At 37.7% G+C, this 20,433-nt stretch overlaps 1 protein-coding gene across 13 annotated transcripts in view; it reads left to right on the top strand.

Moving 5' to 3' along the window:
* Nucleotides 1-20,433, top strand: part of LPAR1 (lysophosphatidic acid receptor 1) — a 406,496-nt gene that overhangs the window by 141,540 nt on the left and 244,523 nt on the right. For 8 of the 13 annotated variants that reach the window (XM_081574148.1, XM_081574072.1, XM_081574156.1 and 5 more), the window contains exon 2: nucleotides 12,647-12,768. The gene's annotated coding sequence lies outside the window, so the exon portion shown is untranslated. Of the gene's footprint in view, nucleotides 1-7,653; nucleotides 7,742-9,049; nucleotides 9,156-12,646; nucleotides 12,769-20,433 lie in introns of those variants that run through there. The other 5 variants (XM_081574093.1, XM_081574103.1, XM_081573982.1 and 2 more) reach the window with 3 other exon arrangements.

Genomic DNA, 20,433 nt, shown 5'->3' with positions numbered 1-20,433 from the left:
GTGAAATCATCTTGAAGAGATGTTTGCACTCTCATATTCATTATAGCATTATTTGCAACAGCTGAGATATGGAAACAAGCCAAATGTCCTTTGGTAGATGAATGGATAAAGAAAATGTTGCATATACACATGATGGAATAATACTCAACCTTAAAATAGAAAGAAAATTCTGCCATTTGTGACCGCATTGGTGAACCTGGGGGGCATTATGCTAAGTGAAATTAGAGAGAAAGACAAATACTGTATTATTTCATTTATATGTGGAATCTAAAAAAAAGCCTAATTCATAGAAACAGAGAATAGAATGGTGGTTGCCAGGAGGTGAGGTTAGGGGGACCTAGGTAGATATAGGTCAAAGGGTACAAACTTTCAGCTATAAACTGAATACATTCTGAGGATCCAGTGTACACTATGGTGATTGTATTTAATAATATGATATATTGCACACTTATGGCAGAAAACGAAGAAGAACTAAAGAGCCTCTTGATGAAAGTGAAAGAGAAGAGTGAAAAAGTTGGCTTGAAACTCAACATTCAGAAAACTAAGATCATGGCATCTGGTCCCATCACTTCCTGGCAAATAGATGGGGAAACAGTGAAAACAGTGACAGACTTTATTTCTTTGTGCTATAAAATCACTGCAGATGGTGACTGCAGCCATGAAATTAAAAGACGCTTGGTCCTTGGAAGAAAAGTTATGACCAGCCTAGACAGCATATTAAAAAGCAGAGACATTACTTTGTCAACAAAGGTCCATCTAGTCAAGGCTATAGTTTTTCCAGTAGTCATGTATGGATGTGAGAGTTGGACTATAAAGAAAGCTGAGCGCCGAAGAATTGATGCTTTTGAACTGTGGTGTTGGAGAAGACTCTTGAGAGTCCCTTGGACTGCAATGAGACCCAACCAGTCCATCTTAAAGGAGATCAGTCCTGGGTGTTCATTGGAAGGGCTGATGTTGAAGCTGAAACTCTAATACTTTGGCCACCTCATGCGAAGAGTTGACTCATTGGAAAAGACCCTAATGCTGGGAAGGATTGGGAGCAGGAGGAGAAGGGAACAACAGAGAATGAGATGGTTGGATGGCATCACCAACTCAATGGACATGAGTTTGAGTAAACTCCGGGAGTTGGTGATGGACAGGGAAGCCTGACATGCTGCAGTCCATGGGGTTGCAAAGAGTCAGACACGACTGAGCGACTGAACTGAACTGATTGTATACTTGAAATTTTCTGAGAGTAGATCTTAAGCATTCTCACCACATACACACACACATTAGCTATGTGAGGTAAAAGATGTATTCATTATCTTTATCTTGGTAATCATTTCACAGTGTTAAATCACAATATCAAATCATTGTGTTGTATACTTTAAATAGATACAATTATATTTGTCAATTATTCCTTCAATAGATTGGAAGAAAAAAGAAATAAAATGGAGATAATTGGCTTAAAAATATGTGGTTGCTCAATATTAGAGTATCATTCTTTTCCTTTTTGAGGTTTATCATTTACCTGTTCTACAAGACATCTTATTTTTGGTGATGCACCCTAAAAACTTTCAATAAGGCTGAATCAAGATGACAGAGGGAACCTGTGGGTCACTGGCTGTCACATAGCCCTTAATCACTTATGGTTTTTTAGTTATGGTTCAAGAAACCAGGGAAGACATGTCATGTATTCACATTTAATTTTTCTTACAAAAGTAAGTTCTTAGAAAACTAGAGAAAATAATCCATAACTTGTCACTTTAACAATTGGTTTTAGCATTTTGTTGCATTAATTCTCAGTGTGTTCTATAAATATGACATAGATTCATCACATTTGTATATTTTATATATTTTTTTACCTTTATTATTCAATCATAAGAAGGTTCCCAACTTGTATCTTCTAAAATTAAATTAGAAAATTATTTTCTAAGGTCCCCACCATATGTCACTGAGCTAATTTATGATGGGTTGTTTAATTATTTTCCTCCTCCTAGTTATTTTAGGTTGTCTCCATATTTTACTGATTTCAGTAACACGGTGATGGACACTTTTTTGCCTATATTATTTCTGTGCTTTGGTGCTTATATACAAATATGAATGTAAACTACTACTAAGGGCCATTATTATGCTGTTCACTGAGGAGGATGTGCGCCTTGCCCTCAACATATGTAAGAATAGACAGTGAAGAGTAAAGAGAGGAAAAAATAGGCAGTGAGGAAGAGTGCCCACTGCCAGTGCCACGTTTGGCTACTGTTATCCTACCAGGAACTCTAAGCCATCCGGGGCCTCTTTTGTAGCAAATCAGTTGTTGTTCTTTTGAAACTTAATATTTACAATATTTTAATCTTTTTTTATTGCTTAAAATATTGTTTGCCATTTTGCACTCATGCTGGTATTTCTTGTATCTCTCTAATTTCCTATGTGATTCCAAAACTTTTATGCTGATTGGGTAGATAATATATATTTTCCTTATCGTTATTATTCAGTGTTATCTCTATTCATGGATGAAGATTTTTGCTTTTCATCTAGAGTCTTAAGGTATTTTTGTTGACCTAAATTTATTTTTCTTTTCATACTTTTTTGGCCCTTCCCTTATATTTGTGAATTATTATATTTAGCATATTTTCATTAAGTAGAATTTCTAGGTTTAATTACACAAATGTTTTGTGGCTCTTTATTCATATTCCCATATATGAAAATGCCACATTTATTGTACCTTCATTTATATTCAGTGTATTTTAAAAACAAAGTTATTAATATCATGTATTTTGAAATAGAGCTTTAGAGCAGTAATCATAGCTGTGCAGCAGGAAGACGCAAAAGCATCTGGAAAAGTAGTTTCTGTCCCATTGACTGCCTATTAAAAGAATTTATTGGTTTGTAACCCAGAGGTTGCTGACCTCTGCAGTTGTCAGAAGTAGCACTTCCCTTTAATTCTCAGTGAAAGGATCTGAGCCCTCATTATGTTTGACCACAGGAAAGTTAGGCTTTTCCCATTTTCCCCTCCCCGAGGTCTCTGGGACTCCCTGTAGAATACTCAAGTGTTTCCTAGATTGATCCTGGATTTCACTGAACACTTGGGCCAGCAATCTACCCCTGGCCTGTGTCTCTGATCTTTGGATAACAATTTTTAATTATTTCTTAACTGGTTCCTAAGGACACTGCAGCTCACACCATATGGCTGAATATGGACATAGGCCCATCACTGAATACTCAGAGTTCAGCCAAGTTCACGCTGTAACAATTAACCAAACTCTACTGACAATACCAGATAACAAAAAGAGATTCAATATAAAAAAGAAAATACTGGGTGTTAGATATGAATTTTTCTAGGATTTATAAACCTATTCTCCATTCCCATGACCCTTCAGGGCATCTGTCTTGTTTCCCCCACCTTATTACCAAGTTGTAGGAACCAGTTCACATTCTGCAAATGGAGTGTCTTTGACCTTGTGCCCTACAAGAGTCCATGGCTTTCAGTTCCTTCATAATCCAGCAAAGGGAAGAATCTTCCCCTTTTCCACTCAAATTTAGCCCAACATCCCAATTAACGAAGAAACAAAATTCTGTAGGTAAACACCTTTATCTATTAATGTAATTTAATCCTCTGTAGATTCCAAACAGCTGATATCAAAAGACATAGAGGCCAATTTTTAAAAATCATTAGCAAAACACCACCCTCAAGGAAATTTTAAAAAACTGTTTTAATATTGCTTCAACGTTGAAATGAATATGAGGATAGTATATGATAAAATATCGAGGGATTTTCAAAAGGGAGGAGATATATATATACCTATGGCTGATTCATGTTGAGGTTTGACAGAAAACAGCAAAATTCTGTAAAGCAATTATCCTTCAATAAAATATAAATAAATTAAAAAATATATATTGCAGTGTTACTCAGAGTACCATAAGTCATAGTTGTGATTTGGAGAAAAGCCCAAAGAATAAATCTAAAAATATCTAGAATTAATAAACTAGTTAAGCAAAAAAGTCTGAAAGAAAAATGTATACAGAAATGGTTTTCGCTATTTAACATAACAGATGAAGAGTTATAATGAGGAAAGTTTTACAAAAAGAAAATATTTAATAACAGCTTCAGAAATCTAAAAAGTCAGTGAATAAAATTATCAAATATATTAAGTGATTAAAAATTCACATAAAGGTAGAATTCCATTACTTATACATATATTATTTAATTTCACAATTATCTTGGCACATCTACATTCCAGGGACAACTTTTAATACTGGGAATGCATCAGTGAATAATACAGAAATATGCTCTGCCTTCATGAATTAACGCCTATCAGGAGAGATGGACATTTTAAAGATTTGCATACTTAAATAATTCCATGGCTAATTAAATAAAACTGTGATAGCTGCAGTGTATAAGGTAGAGGCTACCTGCACATGTATAAACCATGAAGTGGGAAACAGTGGCACAATTGAGGAATTCAAAGAAGGCCTTGATAACTAAGTGTAGAGGATAAATGGGAAGGAAAGAGTGAACTGCAGAGGAAGGGAGGGAAGCCCTAGAACATATGGGGCTTTGTGACCATGTTAAAGATTTTGACCTTTATTCTAAGAGCAATAGGTAGCCATTGAAAGGTTTTATGGTGGGTTAGAAAAAGTATTAACAATTGGAAATGACCTGTCTGTCTAACAGAAGAGACAAGCTTTAGAAATTATTTTATAACCAAAGATAAAATACTTTTCATTATGAAAAATGTTTATTGGGAATTTAGTGACGTGAAAAATGAAGATGCCTAAAGAAAGATTTAACATAAAGTGTGGCGTCACCTATGGGAACACCTGAAAAAGTTAGCAATGATAATCAAGGATTGAGGGTTTCAGTGAATCTTCTTCAATATTTTTTTATGTTTTCCACATTGTCTAAAACAAATCTGCATTCAGATTTACAATGATAGGGAAATATGATAATATTTAAATTTCTGATGCCTTCTGAACTGTTCTTGTTCTTCAGTATCTAAGGCATACCCAACCCTTGTGACCCCATGGACTGCAGCACACCTTCACTATCTCTTGGAGTTTGCTGAAGTTCATGTCCATTGAGTCAGGGATACTATCTAACCATCTCATCCTCTGCTTCCCTCTTCTCTTTTTGCTTTCAATCTTTCTCAGCATCAGGGTCTTTTCTAGTGAGTCAGCTCTTCCCATCAGGTGACCAAAGTATTGGAGCTTCAGCTTCAGCATCAGTCCTTCCACTGAATATTCAGGGTTGATTTCCTTTAGGATTGACTTGTTTGATCTCCCTGCAGTCCAAGGGACTTTGAAGAGTCTTCTCCAACACCACAGTTGAAAAGCATCAATTCTTTAGTGGTCAGCCTTCTTTATGGTCCAACTTGCTCATCCGTACGTGACTACTGGATAAACGATAGCTTTGACTATATGGACCTTTGTCAGCAAAGTGATGTCTTTGCTTTAATATGCTGTCTAGATTTGTCATAGCTTTCCATCCAAGGAGCAAGCGTCTTTTAATTTCATGGCAGCAATCACTATCCATAGTGATGTTGGAGCCCAAGAAAATAAAGTCTGTCACTGCTTCCACTTTTTCCCCTTCTATTTGCCATGAAGTAATGGGACTGCATGTCATGATCTTAGTTTTTTGAATGTTGAGTTTTGATGGTGAAGTTGTAAAGGTGGAGTTTCACCTTCATCAAGAGGCTCTTTAGTTCTTCACTTTCTGCCAGTAGAATGGTATCATAGGCATATCTGAGGTTATTGATATTTCTCCCAGCAATCTTGATTCCATCTTGTGATTCATCCAGGCCAGCATTTTGCATGATGTACTCTGTATATAAGTTAAATAAACAGGGTGACAGTATAGAGAGCCTTGACATATTCCTTTCCCAATTATGAAATGGTCAGTTGTTCCATGTCTGGTTCTAACTGTTGATTCTTGGCCCGCCTACAGGTTTCTCAGGAGACTGGTAAGGTGGTCTGGTATTCCCATCACTTTAAGAATTTTTCACAATTTGTTGTGATCCACACAGTCAAAGGCTTTGACGTAGCAATGAAGCAGAAGTAGATGTTTTTCTGGAACTCTCTTGCTTTTTCTATGATCCAATGAATGTTCGCAATTTGATCTCTGATTCCTCTGTATTTTCTAAACCTAGCTTGTACATCTGGAAGTTCTTGGTTCATGTACTGCTGAAGCCTAGCTTGAAGGATTTTGAGTATAACCTTACTAGCATGTGGAATGAGTGCAGTTGTATAGTAGTTTTAGCATTCTTTGGCACTGCCCTTCTTTGGGATTGGAATAAAAACTGACCTTATCCAGTCCTGTGTCCACTGCTGAGTTTTCCAAATTTGCTGGCATATTGAACGCAGCACTTTAACAACATCATATTTTAGAATTTTAAATAGCTCAGCTAGAATTCCATCACCTCCACTAGTTTTGTTGGTAGTGATGCTTCCTAAGGCCCACTTGAGTTCACGTTCCAGGATGTCTGGCTCTAAGTGAGTCATCACATCATCATGGTTATCCAGGTCTTTAAGACCTTTTTAGTATAGTTCTTCTGTATATTCTTTCCACGTCTTCCTAATCTCTTCTGCCTTTCTTAGGTCCTTACTGTTTCTGTCCTTTATTGTGCCCATCTTTGCCTGAAATGTCCCCTTGTTATCTCCAATTTTATTGAAGAGATCTCTAGTCTTTCCCATTCCATTGTTTTCCTCTACTTCTTTGCACTGTTCATTTAAGAAGGCCTGGTTATCTCTCCTTGGTATTCTCTGGAACTCTGCATTCAGTTGGGTATATCCCTTTCGCCCTTGCCTTTCACTTCTCTTCTTTCCTCAGCTATTTGTAAAACCTCCTCAGACAACCATGTTGCTTACTTGCATTTCTTTTTCTTTGGGATGATTTTAATCACTGCTTCCTGTTCAGTGTTACAAACTTTTCTCCACAGTTCTTCAGGCACTCTTTGTCTATCAGATCTAATCCCTTGAATCTATTCATCACCTCCACTGTATGATCATAGGGATTTGATTTAAGTTGTACCTGAATGGCCTAGTGATTTTTCCTACTTCTCCAATTTAAGCCTGAATTTTGCAATAAGGAGCTGATGATCTGAGCCACAGTCAGTTCCAGGTCTTCTTTTTGCTAACTGTATAGAGCTTTTCCATCTACAGCTGCAAAGAATATAATCAGTCTTGTTTTTGTAGTGACCTTTAGTGATGTCCATGTGTAGAATCATCTCTTGTATTATTGGAAAAGGGTGTTTGCTATGACCAGTGTGTTCTCTTGACAAAGCTGTTAGCCTTTGCCCTTCTTCATTTTGTACTTCAAGGCCAAATATGCCTATTACTCCAGGTATTTCTTCATGTCCTACTTTTGCATTCCAATTCCCTGTGATGAAAAGGACATTTTTTTGGTGTTAGAAGGTCTTGTAAGTCTTCATAGAACTGGTCAACTTCACCGTCTTTATCATCAGAAGTTGGGGCATAGACTTGGATTACTGTGATGTTGAATGGTTTGCCTTGGAAATGAACCAAGATCATTCTGTCAATTTTGAGATTGCACCCATGTAGTGCATTTTGGATACTTTTGTTGACTATGAGGGCTGCTGTATTTCTCACATGGAATTCTTGCCCACAGTAGTAGATATAATGGTCATCTGAATTAAATTCACCCATTCCCATCCATTTCAGTTCACTGATTCCTAAGATGTTGATCTTCACCCTTGTCATCTTCTTGACCACAACCAACTTACCTTGACTCATGGACCTAACATTCCAGGTTCGTATGCAGTATTGTTCTTTACAGCCTTGGGCTTTCCTTTCACCACCAGACACACCCACAACTGAGCGTCATTTCCACTTCGGCCCAGCTGCTTCTTTCTTTCTGAATCTGTTAGTAATTGCCCTCTGCTCTTCCCCAGTAACATATTGGATACCTTCTGACCTGGGGGGGGGGCTCATCTTCCGGTGTCACATCTTTCTGACTTTTCATACTGTTCACGGGATTCTTGTGGCAAGAATACTATAAAGGATTGCCATTCCCTTCTCCAGTGGGTCATGTTTTGTCAGAACTCTCCACTATGACCTCTCCATCTTGGGTGTCCATGCATGGCATGGCTCATAGTTTCGTCGAGTTACATATGCCCCTTCATCATGACAAGGCTGTGATCTATGGAGGAGCCCTTCTGAATTGGTCTCTCATCAAATTATTTATTGGTGGACCCAATAACAGTGAATTTTAGGGTAAACTTTATTCACTTAATTTTCTTTGTTTCACTTTATCTAGGTGTGGCTGAGTCTAACATATGTGTGTGTGATTCTCACATCTGATATCTTGTACGTTAGAGTGAACATGTGTGTTCAGAAAAGGAGTTAATACAGTAGGCTCCACACTGCTATCCTTGGAGATGACTTTTTCTAAGGTAGCCCTTGACTGGTGTCTGGAAATGTGGATTTCTGGAAGGTTTCTACCATTCCCAGACTAGTAAGAGTGGCTCACTCTGCCTAGACAGTTTGTGCAAACAGTGTGAGTTTTTTTTTTTTTTCTTTCTCAATACCTGCTTTTCCTTCTGGGAATCTAGAATTTTGGAACATGCTAGGAAGAGGGTGCTTATGGGACCTGCAGCCCCCTCCCCCAAATCCTGGATGTTGGGTTTCTAATGAGTTTCCTCAGTAGAAAGCATTTTACCCATGTTGTCATAAGTTCTATTTGCTGGGAATTTAACTGCTTCTCATGTGACTCCACTGAGAGAGCACTCTTGGAAGTTTTGCATAATTTCCTGTGGCCTTCGCTTTGATATTTTTGCTGTAATAAATCAAGGCCATAAGTATGGCTTTATCCTGAGTCCTATGAGTCCTCCCAGCATATCAACAAACCTGAGGGTGGTCTTTGGGATCCCTGAAGCAATCTTCATGTCGTTAAACTCTTATCCCAGAATTGTGTTTCTAATTGACTATTAAAAATTATTTAAATGTAAGAGTTTAAGTGAAGAAACATGCTGGCTCTGTCATTGCAGTAAAATGTGGTGGTATATTTATATTTGCATATGACAACATAGAAATTAGTTAAACTTGTGCTCATTTGCAGGGTTTTCCTGACTTGGTCCAGATCAAGTCATGCATTGATGATTCATAGGGGCAGCACAGTTGTATTTGAAATGGAAATTCCTAAATAACTTCCAAATAGTATGCAGGTAACCTAAAATCAAATAGTTTCTACTTTATCATATTTTTTTATTTTTCCCAAAGTTATTAGAATTCAGCACAGTATATAGTTACCTTAAGACTTCATGAATATGTATGTGTGTGTCTGTGTGTCTGTGTGTCTAGGTCTAGTCTTGCTTTGTTTTAGTTCACATTAAATTCTGAATATTTTCAAGTCAGAATATATGCTCCTGAAGCAAAATCTCATTTGCCACAGCATTTTATCTTGTGGATGTTCTACATAATTAACTAGTCTCATCTTATGATGTATATAGGCATTTCCTCAATTTTCAGTATTTAAACAAAATGTTATTCATATCCTTGATCTGGATTTCTGAATGATTATGTTTTTAAAGACTTATGGAAATATATAACAGGTTAAAAGTTACAAAGGTATCAAAAATTTAAATTTATAAGAAGTAGAAGAGTCTAAAGATAATATAATTGAGAATTTACATAATCTTGGAAGAAGACTTTTAAAACATCGTTTCAAAATATAGGAGAAACTACAGTAAGTCCCCTATATAAAAACCTTCAAGTTGCTAACTTTCAAAGATACGAATGTGTGTTTGCATGTCCAGTCAGTTAAATTAGTTCACATGTCTGGTGTACATTTTCACATTGTGCAACTTCTAGAAATGGTTGTGTTTTGTGTGGTTTACTGATTTTATAGAGTACAGTATTTCAGTATCTTAATTTCAAGCCCAAATGTCCAGAAGCAAGCATAAAAGCAGTGGTGATGCAGCTGGCACTGCTCAGAAGTGCCAAGCAATAACGATGGAAGCAGAAGTCAAACTAATTGAGAAAGTGGATCAAGGTGAAAAGATGGTGGACATTGCTTGTTCTTATAACATGAGTCATTCAACCATTGGCATGGTTCTAAAGAACAAGGATGAGATCATGGAACATGTGAAGTCAGCTGTGCCAATAATGTCGACAGTAGTATCAAAGATACTACACAACTGAGCAACTGAACAGCAAAAACAATGTCAAAGAAGCATGGAAAAGTGATGGAGGAGATGGAGAAAACATCAGTGTGGGGATGCAAGATTAACATCAGTATTGAGTCACGATCAGCTTAATGCTAATTCAAGAGAAAGCTAAAAGCCTTTATGAATACTTGAAAAAGAAACACAGCAAAGAATCAGTTCAGTTTAGTCTCTCAGTCGTTTCCAACTCTCTGCGACCCCACGGACTGCAGCTAGACAGGTTTCCCTGTCCATCACCAACTCCAGAGTTTACTCAAACTCATGTCCATACAGTCAGTGATGCCATTCACAATCTCATCCTCTGTTGTCCCCTTCCCTTGCCTTCAATCTTTCCCAGCATCAGGGTCTTTTCCAGTGAGTCAGTTCATCGCATCAGGTGGCTGAAGTATTGGAGCTTCAGCTGCAGCATCAGTCTTTCCAATGGATATTCAGGACTGATTTCCTTTAGGATGGACTGGTTGGATCTCCTTGCAGTCCAAGGGACTCTTGAGAGTTCAAAAGCATCAATTCTTTGGCGCTCAGCTTTATTTATAGTCCAACTCTCACATCCATACATGACTACTAGAAAAACCATAGCTTTGACTAGACAGACCTTTGTTGGCAAAGTAATGTCAATGATTTTTAATTTGCTGTCTAGGTTGGTTATAGCTTTTCTTCCAAGGAGTAAGCATCTTTTAATTTCATGGCTGCAGTCACCATCTGCAGTGATTTTGGAGCCCCCCAAAATAAAGCCTGTCACTGTTTCCATTGTCACTGTTTCCCCATCTATTTGCCATGAAGTGATGGGACCAGATGCCATGATTTTAATTTTCTGAATGTTGACTTTTAAGCCAGGTTTTTCACTCTCCTCTTTCACTTTCATCAAGAGGCTCTTTAGTTCTTCTTCGCTTTCTGCCATAAGGGTGGTGTCATCTGCATATCTGAGGTTATTGATATTTCTCCCAGCAATCTTGATTCCTGCCTGTGCTTCATCCAGCCCAGCATTTCTCATGATGTACTCTGCATATAAGTTAAATAAGCAGGGTGACAATATACAACCTTGATATACTTCTTTTCCTATTTGGAACAAGTCTGTTGTTCCATGTCCAGTTCTAACTGTTGCTTCCTGACCTGCATACAGATTTCTCAGGAGGCAGGCCAGGTGGTCTGGTCTCTTTAAGAATTCCAATCTCTTCAAGAATTTTTCCAGTCTGTTGTGATCCACATGGTGAATAGCTTTGGCATAGTCAGTAAAGCAGAAGTAGATGTTTTTCTGAAACACTCTTGCTTTTTCGATGATCCAGCGGATGTTGGCAATTTGATCTCTGGTTCCTCTGCCTTTTTCTAAATCCAGCTTGAACATCTGGAAGTTCACAGTTCATATACTATTGAAGCCTGGCTTGGAGAATTTTGAACATTACTTTGCTAGCATATAAGATGAGTGCAATTGTGCAATAGTTTGAACATTCTTTGTCACTGCCTTTCTTTGGGATTGAAATGAAAACACCTTTTCCAGTTCTGTGGCCACTGCTGAGTTTTCCAAATTTGCTGGGATATTGAGTGCAGCACTTTCACAGCATCATCTTTTGGGATTTGAAATAGCTCAACTGGAATTCCATCACCTCCATTAGCTTTGTAGTGATGCTTCCTAAGGCCCAGTTGACTTCACATTCCAGGATGTCTGGCTCTAGGTGAGTGATCACACCATCATGATTATCTGGGTCGTGAAGATCTTTTTTGTACAGTTCTTCTGTGTGTTCTTGCCACCTCTTCTTAATATCTTCTGCTTCTGTTAGGTCTATACCACTTCTGTCCTTTATTGAGCCCATCTTTGCAGGAAATATTCCCTTGTTATCTCTAATTTTCTTGAAGAGATCTCTAGTCTTTCCCATTCTGTTGTTTTCCTCTATTTTTTTGCACTGATCACTGAGGAAGGCTTTCTTATCTCTCCTTGCTATTCTTTGGAACTCTGCATTCAAATGGGAATATCTTTCCTTTTCTCCTTTGCTTTTTGCTTCCCTTCTTTTCAAAGCTGTTTGTAAGGAAAACTATTAGTAGCCCACATACAGATTAAAAATAACAAGTGATAATTTACATGTTTATTAGGAAAAAAATAAATGCAGTAGTTGATAGAGGAGAATCTAGGGAATTTACAATGGTCAAGAAAACTACGAAAAGTTTTCCACTTCTTTATGGAAGATAAGGGAAATTGAAAATTAAAATAGCACAAATATTTCTAATCTATCTTGTCAGGTTAAGTGCAATGAAGAATTATAAGACCATTGTGAACAATAGGTACAATGAAAAACTCATACCACTGGTAGGAATTTTAACTAGCATGATATTTAGCATTTGCTTGGCTCCCCAAATATTTGTTGATTGAATAAAAATGCATGAAAGTAAGCTTCTTGGACCGAATGTTAAAAAATGGTTTGTGAGTACATAGGCAGCATTGTTCATAGGAAAATAACTTGAGTTTTATTTCATTTTAACTCCATTCTGTTCTTTCACAGGCAGCCAGGCTGGTGGATGAAGTGAACACAACAGCCGCTGTATCTTCTTGCCTTCAGCAAGGTGTATGACATGACCTCTTCAAAGTGCTTATCATCATCAAGTAAGAGAAACACAGTCTTAGGTAAATCTGAAAATGAGTTCTGTGGATGTTGTTTAATTTCCAGTTGTTGGACCTCATTCTAGACCTATTGATCAGAATCTCTAGAAATGAGTCCAGGAAGTTTGCAAGCTACCCAAGTGACTCTTAACTATACTAAGATCTGAGCACCTTTGGGCTAGATGCCAGAAACATGGTGGGAACTAATTAATGTGTATGGAGATTTTCATATCTTCTGCAATTTGTGTTCCCCAAGATATCCTGATAAGCATTTTCATCAGTGACTAGGATTGTTCCTTACAGATTTTCAGATATTACAGAGTTGGCCAAGTTTATGAACACATTGAATGATTACATCAAATGCAAAGAAAGGATTGGGACAACTAGAGCAAAGAGAAATATCATGGAAATAAAAGTAAGGTAACATACTTTATTCCAAATAATACTGCACAAGGGACAAAATGATGATAGTTTTGTCTTAGCAGCACTGATTATGAACAACTCATATGGTTTCAGCCACTAGTTGTTGATGCAGTATCAGTCAACATTGTGAATTAGCTGCCCCATAGGGCTAATATGATTCTAGGATGCATTAATGTAAATGAAATAGCCAGATTAACCAATTAAATAAACCTTTATTTTGTGCCAATCACTCCACATATATACTCAAATATATTCATGTTAGGTGCCAAACTCTAAGGAGGCTTTTCATAAATTAATCTACATTCAGAGAAAATCAACAAGGCTAAAAAACTGACTTGAAGTTATGCATATAAGGATATATTGATAGAAGACGGATGTTAGCTTGAAACAGAATAAACTAGCATTGGAGGAGATGCATAGTTTTTATTTATTTTGCTTTTTTGTTTGATTTGTTATTTAAAAGTAACATATTCACATTGTTTTAAAAATTAAAAATTGAACAATACCTCACTGAATATGCTTCTAAACACTGTAGCATTTTAACACATTCAACCTAATATCCAGGGGAACTAATTCAACCACCCCAATCAACTTAAGTTTTATATTTTCCAGATTTTCTTCCTTTGGAGTCAATCATTTCCCAAATGAAATTTACAATCATTTTGTCAAGTGAAAAAAAAGTCCTATTAAGATTTTGACTGGACCTGCACAAAATTTATGGATTCATTTAGGGAGTTTTCCTGTCCCAAATAAGACAGCCGTTGTTTTATGTCTTTGTACAGAGTTCTTCAAGTTTTAAAATTGAGCTATAATTCAAATACCATTAAATTCACCCCTTTTAACGTGTATAATTTAGTGGATTTTAATATATTCAGAGAGTGTATAAACATCACCACAGTCTACTTCCAGAACATTTTTTATCTTCCTGAAAGAAACTCTGTATCATTAACAGTGAAACTCCCAGCCCCAAAGCCTGCCTCTCATCTGGGTCCTCTGTCGGCTTCTTGCCTCAGATTCCTACCAAGCACTGTGGCTTCCTTCTGTTTTTCTTTCCTTAAGACTTCTCTCTCCCTCCCTCCCTCTTCCTCTCTCTCTCCTTCTCTGTAGCATTTATCTTCATTCAGAATGGGAGAAAATGAGCTGGAGTTTGTTCATTTTCCCATCTTGACCTAGAAATCTCAACCTCTCTTTTGTAGCATATGTCCTTTTATTTGTAACAGATGTAATTTTATATATGGTTGCATGATTCTTTGATTAACGTCTGTGTCCCCCATTAGACTCAAAGCTTTGTTGGGGCAGACACGGTGTCTACTTTTGCTTACTACGTGTTCCCACCATAAGGCACAATTCTGGTATTTTTAGTTGATTAAGTGAACATATTATTTTTTATTATTACATATGTAACAATGTCTTTAAGCATCCCACACCATTGCCATTCCTAGTCCATTCCGCTTACTTCATGACTCCAGAATTCTCCCTTCCCTAGCACTCATGCTATTTGGATACGACCATTCTCATCTTTTGCTTGTCAGTTTCAGATTTTACTCCATGTTCAGTTCAGTTCAGTCGCTCAGTCATGTCCGACTACTTGTGACCCCAAGGACTGCAGCACGCCAGGCTTCCCTGTCTATCACAAACTCCCAGACCTTGCTCAAACTCATGTCCAACAGGTTGGTAATGCCATCCAACCATCTCATCCTCTGTCGTCCCCTTCTCCTCCCACCTTCAATATTTCCCAGGATCAGGGTCTTTTCCACTGAGTCAGTTCTTCACATCAGGTGGCGAAAGTTTTGGAGCTTCAGCTTCAGTATCAGTCCTTCCAATGAATATTCAGGATTGATTTCCTTTAGGATGGACTGGTTGGGTATCCTTGCAGTCCAAGGGACTCTCAAGAATCTTCTTCAACACAGTTCAAAAGCATCAATTCTTTTGCGCTCAGTTTTCTTTATGGTTCAACTCTCACATTCATGCATGACTACTGGAAAAACCATAGCTTGGATTATACGGACCTTTGTTGGCAAAGTAATCTCTCTGCTTTTTAATATGCTGTCTAGGTTGGTCATAGCTTTTCTTCCAAGGAGCAAGCGTCTTTGAATTTCATGGTTGCAGTTACCATCTTCATTGATTTTTTAGCTCCCCCAAAATAAAGTCTCCCACTATTTCCATGGTTTCCCCATCTATTTGCCATGAAGTGATGGGACCGGATGCCATGATCTTAGTTTTCTGAATGTTGAGTTTTAAGCCAACTTTTTGACTCTCCTCTTTCACTTTCATCTTTAGTTCTTCTTCGCTTTCTGCCATGAGGGTGGTGTCATCTGCATATCTGAGGTTATTGATAATTCTCCCAGCAATCTTGATTCCAGCTTGTGGTTCATTCAGCCCTGCATTTTGCATGATATACACTGCATATAAGTTTAATAAGCAGGGTGACAATACACAGCCTTGATGTACTCCTTTCTCAGTTTGGAACCAGTTTGTTGTTCCAGTTCAGTTCTAACTGTTGCTTCCTGACCTGCGTACAGATTTCCTAGGAGCCAGATAAGGTGGTCTGATACTCCCATCTCTTTAAGAATTTTCCAGTTTGTTGTGATCCACACAGTCAAAGGCTTTGGTGGAGTCAATAAAGCAGAAGTAGATGTTTTTCTGGAACTCTCTTGCTTTTTTGATGATCCAATGGATGTTGGCAATTTGATCTCTGGTTCCTCTGCCTTTTCTAAATCCAGCTTGGACATCTGGAATTTCTCAGCTCATTACTTTTGAAGCCTAGCTTGCGGAATTTTGAGCATTACTTTGCTGGCGTGTGAGACAAATGCAATTGTGTGGTAGACTGAGCATTCTTTGGCATTGCCTTTCTTTGAGATTGAAATGAAAACTGACTTTTTCCAGTCCTGTTGCCACTGATGAGTTTTCCAGATTTGCTGGCATATTGAGTGCAGCACTTTCACAGCATCGTCTTTTAGGATTTGAAATAGCTCAGCTGGAGTTCCATCACCTCCACTAGCTTTGTTCATAGTAATGCTTCCTGAGGCCCATTTGACTTCACATTCCAGGATGTCTGGCTCTAGGTGAGTGATCACACCATTATGGTTATCTGGGTCATTAAGATCAGGATTTTTGTATAGTTCTTCTTTGTATTCTTGCCACCTCTTTTTAATATCTTCTGCTTCTGTTAGGTCCATACCGTTTCTGTCCTTTATTGAGCCCATCTTTGCATGAAGATTTCCCTTGGTATCTCTAATTTTCTTGAAGAGATCTTTAATCTTTCAGTTCTATTTTTTCGCTCTATTTGTTTACATTGATCAATTAGGAAGACTTTCTTATCTCTCCTTGCTCTTCTCTGGAACTCTACATTCAGATGGTTATATCTTTCCATTTCTCCTTTGCCTGTCACTTCTCTTCTTTTCCCAGCTATTTGTAAGGCCTCCTCAGACAACCATTTTGCCTTTTCCATTTCTTTTTCTTGGGAATGGTTTTGATCACTACCTCCTGTACAGTGTCACGAACCTCCGTCCATAGTTCTTCAGGCACTGTATCAGATCTAATCCCTTGAATCTATTTGTCACTTCCACTGTATAATTGTAAGGGATTTGATTTAGGTCATACCTGAATGATCCAGTGGTTTTCCCTACTTTCTTCAGTTTAAGTCTGAATTAAGGATCAAATTGCCAACATCCGATGGATCATTGAAAAAGCAAGGAAGTTCCAGAAAAACATCTATTTCTGCTTTACTGACTATACCAAAGCCTTTGACTGCATGGATCACAATAACCTGTGGAAAATTCTGAAAGAGATGGGAATACCAGACCACCTGACCTGCCTCTTGAGAAACCTGTATGCAGGTCAGGAAGCAACAGTTAGAACTGGACATGGAACAACAGACTGGTTCCAAATAGGGAAAGGAGTATGTCAAGGCTGTATATTGTCACCCTGCTTATTTAACTTATATGCAGACTACATCATGAGAAATGGTGGGCTGGAAGAAGCACAGGCTGGAATCAAGATTGCCGGGAGAAATATCAATAACCTCAGATATGCAGATGACACCACCCTTATGGCAGAAACTGAAGAACTAAAGAGCCTCTGATGAAAGTGAAAGAGGAGAGTGAAAAAGTTGGCTTAAAGCTCAACATTCAGAAAACTAAGATCATGGCATCCGGTCCCATCACTTCATGGCAGATAGTTGGGGAAACAGTGGAAACAGTGGCTGACTTTATTTTTCTGGGCTCCAAGAGCACTGCAGATGGTGACTGCAGCCATGAAATTAAAAGACGCTTACTCCTTGGAAGGAAAGTTATGACCAACCTGGACAGCTTATTAAAAAGCAGAGACATGACTTTGCCAACAAAGGTCAGTCTAGTCAAGGCTATGGTTTTTCCAGTGGTCATGTATGGATGTGAGAGTTGGACTATAAAGAAAGCTGAGCGCTGAAGAATTGACGCTTTTGAACTGTGGTGTTGGAGGAGACTCTTGAGAGTCCCTTGGACAGCCAGAAGATCAAACTAGTCAATCCTAAAGGAAATCAACCCCAAATATTCATTGGAAGGACTGAGGTTGAAGCTGAAATTCCAATACTTTGGCCACCTGAAGCAAAGAGCTGACTCATTTGAAAAGACCCTGATACTGGGAAAGATTGAGGGCAGAAGACGAAGAGGGTTGCAGAGGATGAAATGGTTAGATAGTATCACCGACTCAATGGACATGCATCTGAGCAAACTGCAGGAGATAGTGGAGGACAGAGAGGAGCCTGGAGTGCTGCAGTTCATGATGTTGCAAAGAGTCAGACACGACTTACTGATACAACGACAACTTGCTTTAGTGGCAAATCCTAAAGTTTGCTCCTCTCCTTTTATCTTCTACCTTAAACCGACTTTTCTTCCCCATGGGCCTCTGCTCTTTTTTTTTTCTTTTTTTTGCCAAATGGCATGTGGGATCTTAGTTCCCCAGCTATGAATTGAACCTATGCCTACTGCAGTGGAAGCATGGAGTCTTAACCACTGAACCACCAGGGAAGTCCCTGGCCTCTGCTCTTAATGACTGTCTTGACTTTATGAAGAACAGAGGCCAACATTTGTGGAACCTCTGGTTTCCTTTCATCTTCAAATATATGAACAACTGTATTCATTTTTTTGCTCCCTAAATGACTAGCACAGGCCTGGCAGATGAAAATATTTGGCGTTTGCTCCACTGAATTTAAAATGTCCTCATTTTTTATGTTCATTCCATGAAATTAGGGCAAGATAAGGGGGCAGGAATCACAATTGCAATTGTTTGAAAATTAGGCTCAATATTTGCTTGTGATGGTTGGTGAAAAATAAATCCTCTGGTATTTAAAATCTGCCTGAAGGAGACTTGAGAATCAGGAGATGTCTACACGAAAGGACTCATTTAGCTCTGATAATTAGCAACATAAGCAAAAAACAGATGAATAAGCTGGCTTTATTTGTAAATAATCATTTATGGTCCAAATAATTTCCCCTCTGTGACAGAGACTTCCTTGCTCAGTATTGCAACATCTCTCAAATATAAACAGTAAAACCAAATGGCTACAGACAGTGATCAATGTGTTTTATGATAGCAATACAAAGGGAGAACAAACATTCCCCAACTAACTAAACACAGCCAACCAAGCAAAGTCATTTGAACCTCTTGTGTCAGGATAGAAATATGATAAATATGTTTTTTCAATGTATACCCAAATTGAACTTCTGTGACCAATCCTGACACTAAATTAAATTTCTTTTCCTGAAGTAAGAATGAATTTAGGAGAGAACTTCAGAATGATGTTATTGGCTTGAGGATATTTATTCTAGTATATATGTTATAAGCTAAGATCTTAGTCTAAAAATCCGAGATACGGAATTTTAGCCAAGAAAGCTTGTAGATTCAAACTCCTTTGTAAAGTGATTTTCTCAACAACTTTTTCCCCTGAATACTCTCCATTTAATTTGTGTTCAATGCTGAGTATATAGGCTTTCATTAGCCACTGGTCTTCATGGGATTTTGAGAAGGAAGATGCCATAGATAATTTCTGAAATGTGAGGACATTGGCAGAATGAAATAAAACTAGTTTTGAGTCAAACATTCTACCACTTAGGAGTTTGGATAATTGAGAGATTTTCTACCTTTCACACATATTTCACGTCCAATTGCAATGATCCATTCCTAGAACTGCTTATACAGATTTAATTGGGCTTTTTGTTTTTGTAGTAGAAAGCTGTAACTCACTTGGCCCTGTTTCTTCTCTTGGGTTCTTCTTTATTCAAAAAAACATATGTAATATTTCTTTTCCTTTTCATTAAATTCTTATGTTTCCCAAAAAGAATCATTTGAAATTGAAAAGGGAACATTGATACAAATTCTAACTGACATCACATATCATTGTATTGAGTTGTGTTAACTCTGCGTGTTCATAATGATGCTCTATTAAACTTATTAAACTTAAGGAAAATAGATAGATGTGTTTGAATGATTCTAGGGACTCGTACGGGATTCAAGAGCAGTATGATGCCATGTTTCAGGAGAGACTGAGAAAAAACTGTGCTGTACGTCCTCTTTCTCCATTTCCCCCCATAATCTCACTGCACATTTGCTTTATTTTTATTTAAAAAATTTTTTATTTTGTATTCAAGCATAGTTAGTTAACAGTGTTGTGTTTCAACAAAATGTGCAGCAGAGTGATTCAGTTATATATACATGTATCTATTCTTTTTCAAATTCTTTTTTAGGTTATTACAGAATATTGAGCAGCATTCCTTATGCTATACAGTGGATCCTTGTTGGTCATCTGTTTATTTTATTTTATGTTGTAAACTTTTTATTTTGTATTAGAGTATAGCCAGTTAACAATATTGTGATAGTTTCAGGTAAACAGTGAAGGGACTCAACCATACATATACATGTATCCATATACATGTATCCATTCCCCTCCAAAATCCAGGCTACCACATAACTCGAGCAGAGTTTCATGTGCTGTTCAGTATGCCCGTGTTGGTTATTCATTTCAAATATAGCAGTGAGTCCATGTCAGTCCTAAACTCCCAGTATCTCCCTCCCCCAACCTAAGTTCTCTAAGTCTGTGAGTCTGTTTCTGTTTTTGTAAATAAGTTTTCTTGTATCATTTTTTACAGTTCCTATATAAACAATATCATATGGTATTTGTCTTTCTCTGCCTGACTTATTTCAGTCAGTATGATAATCTCTAGGCCCATCCATGTTACTTCAAATGGTAAAAGAAGTATGTCACGGAGTATGTGCCCAAGAAATTCA

This window comes from Giraffa tippelskirchi, chromosome 1 (assembly GCF_054371585.1).
Source record: "Giraffa tippelskirchi isolate mGirTip1 chromosome 1, T2T-mGirTip1v1.2.pri, whole genome shotgun sequence".
Taxonomy (NCBI): Eukaryota; Metazoa; Chordata; class Mammalia; order Artiodactyla; family Giraffidae; genus Giraffa; species Giraffa tippelskirchi.
The sequence above is the reverse complement of the archived record's forward strand: the minus strand, read 5'-3'. Positions and strand labels throughout refer to the sequence as shown.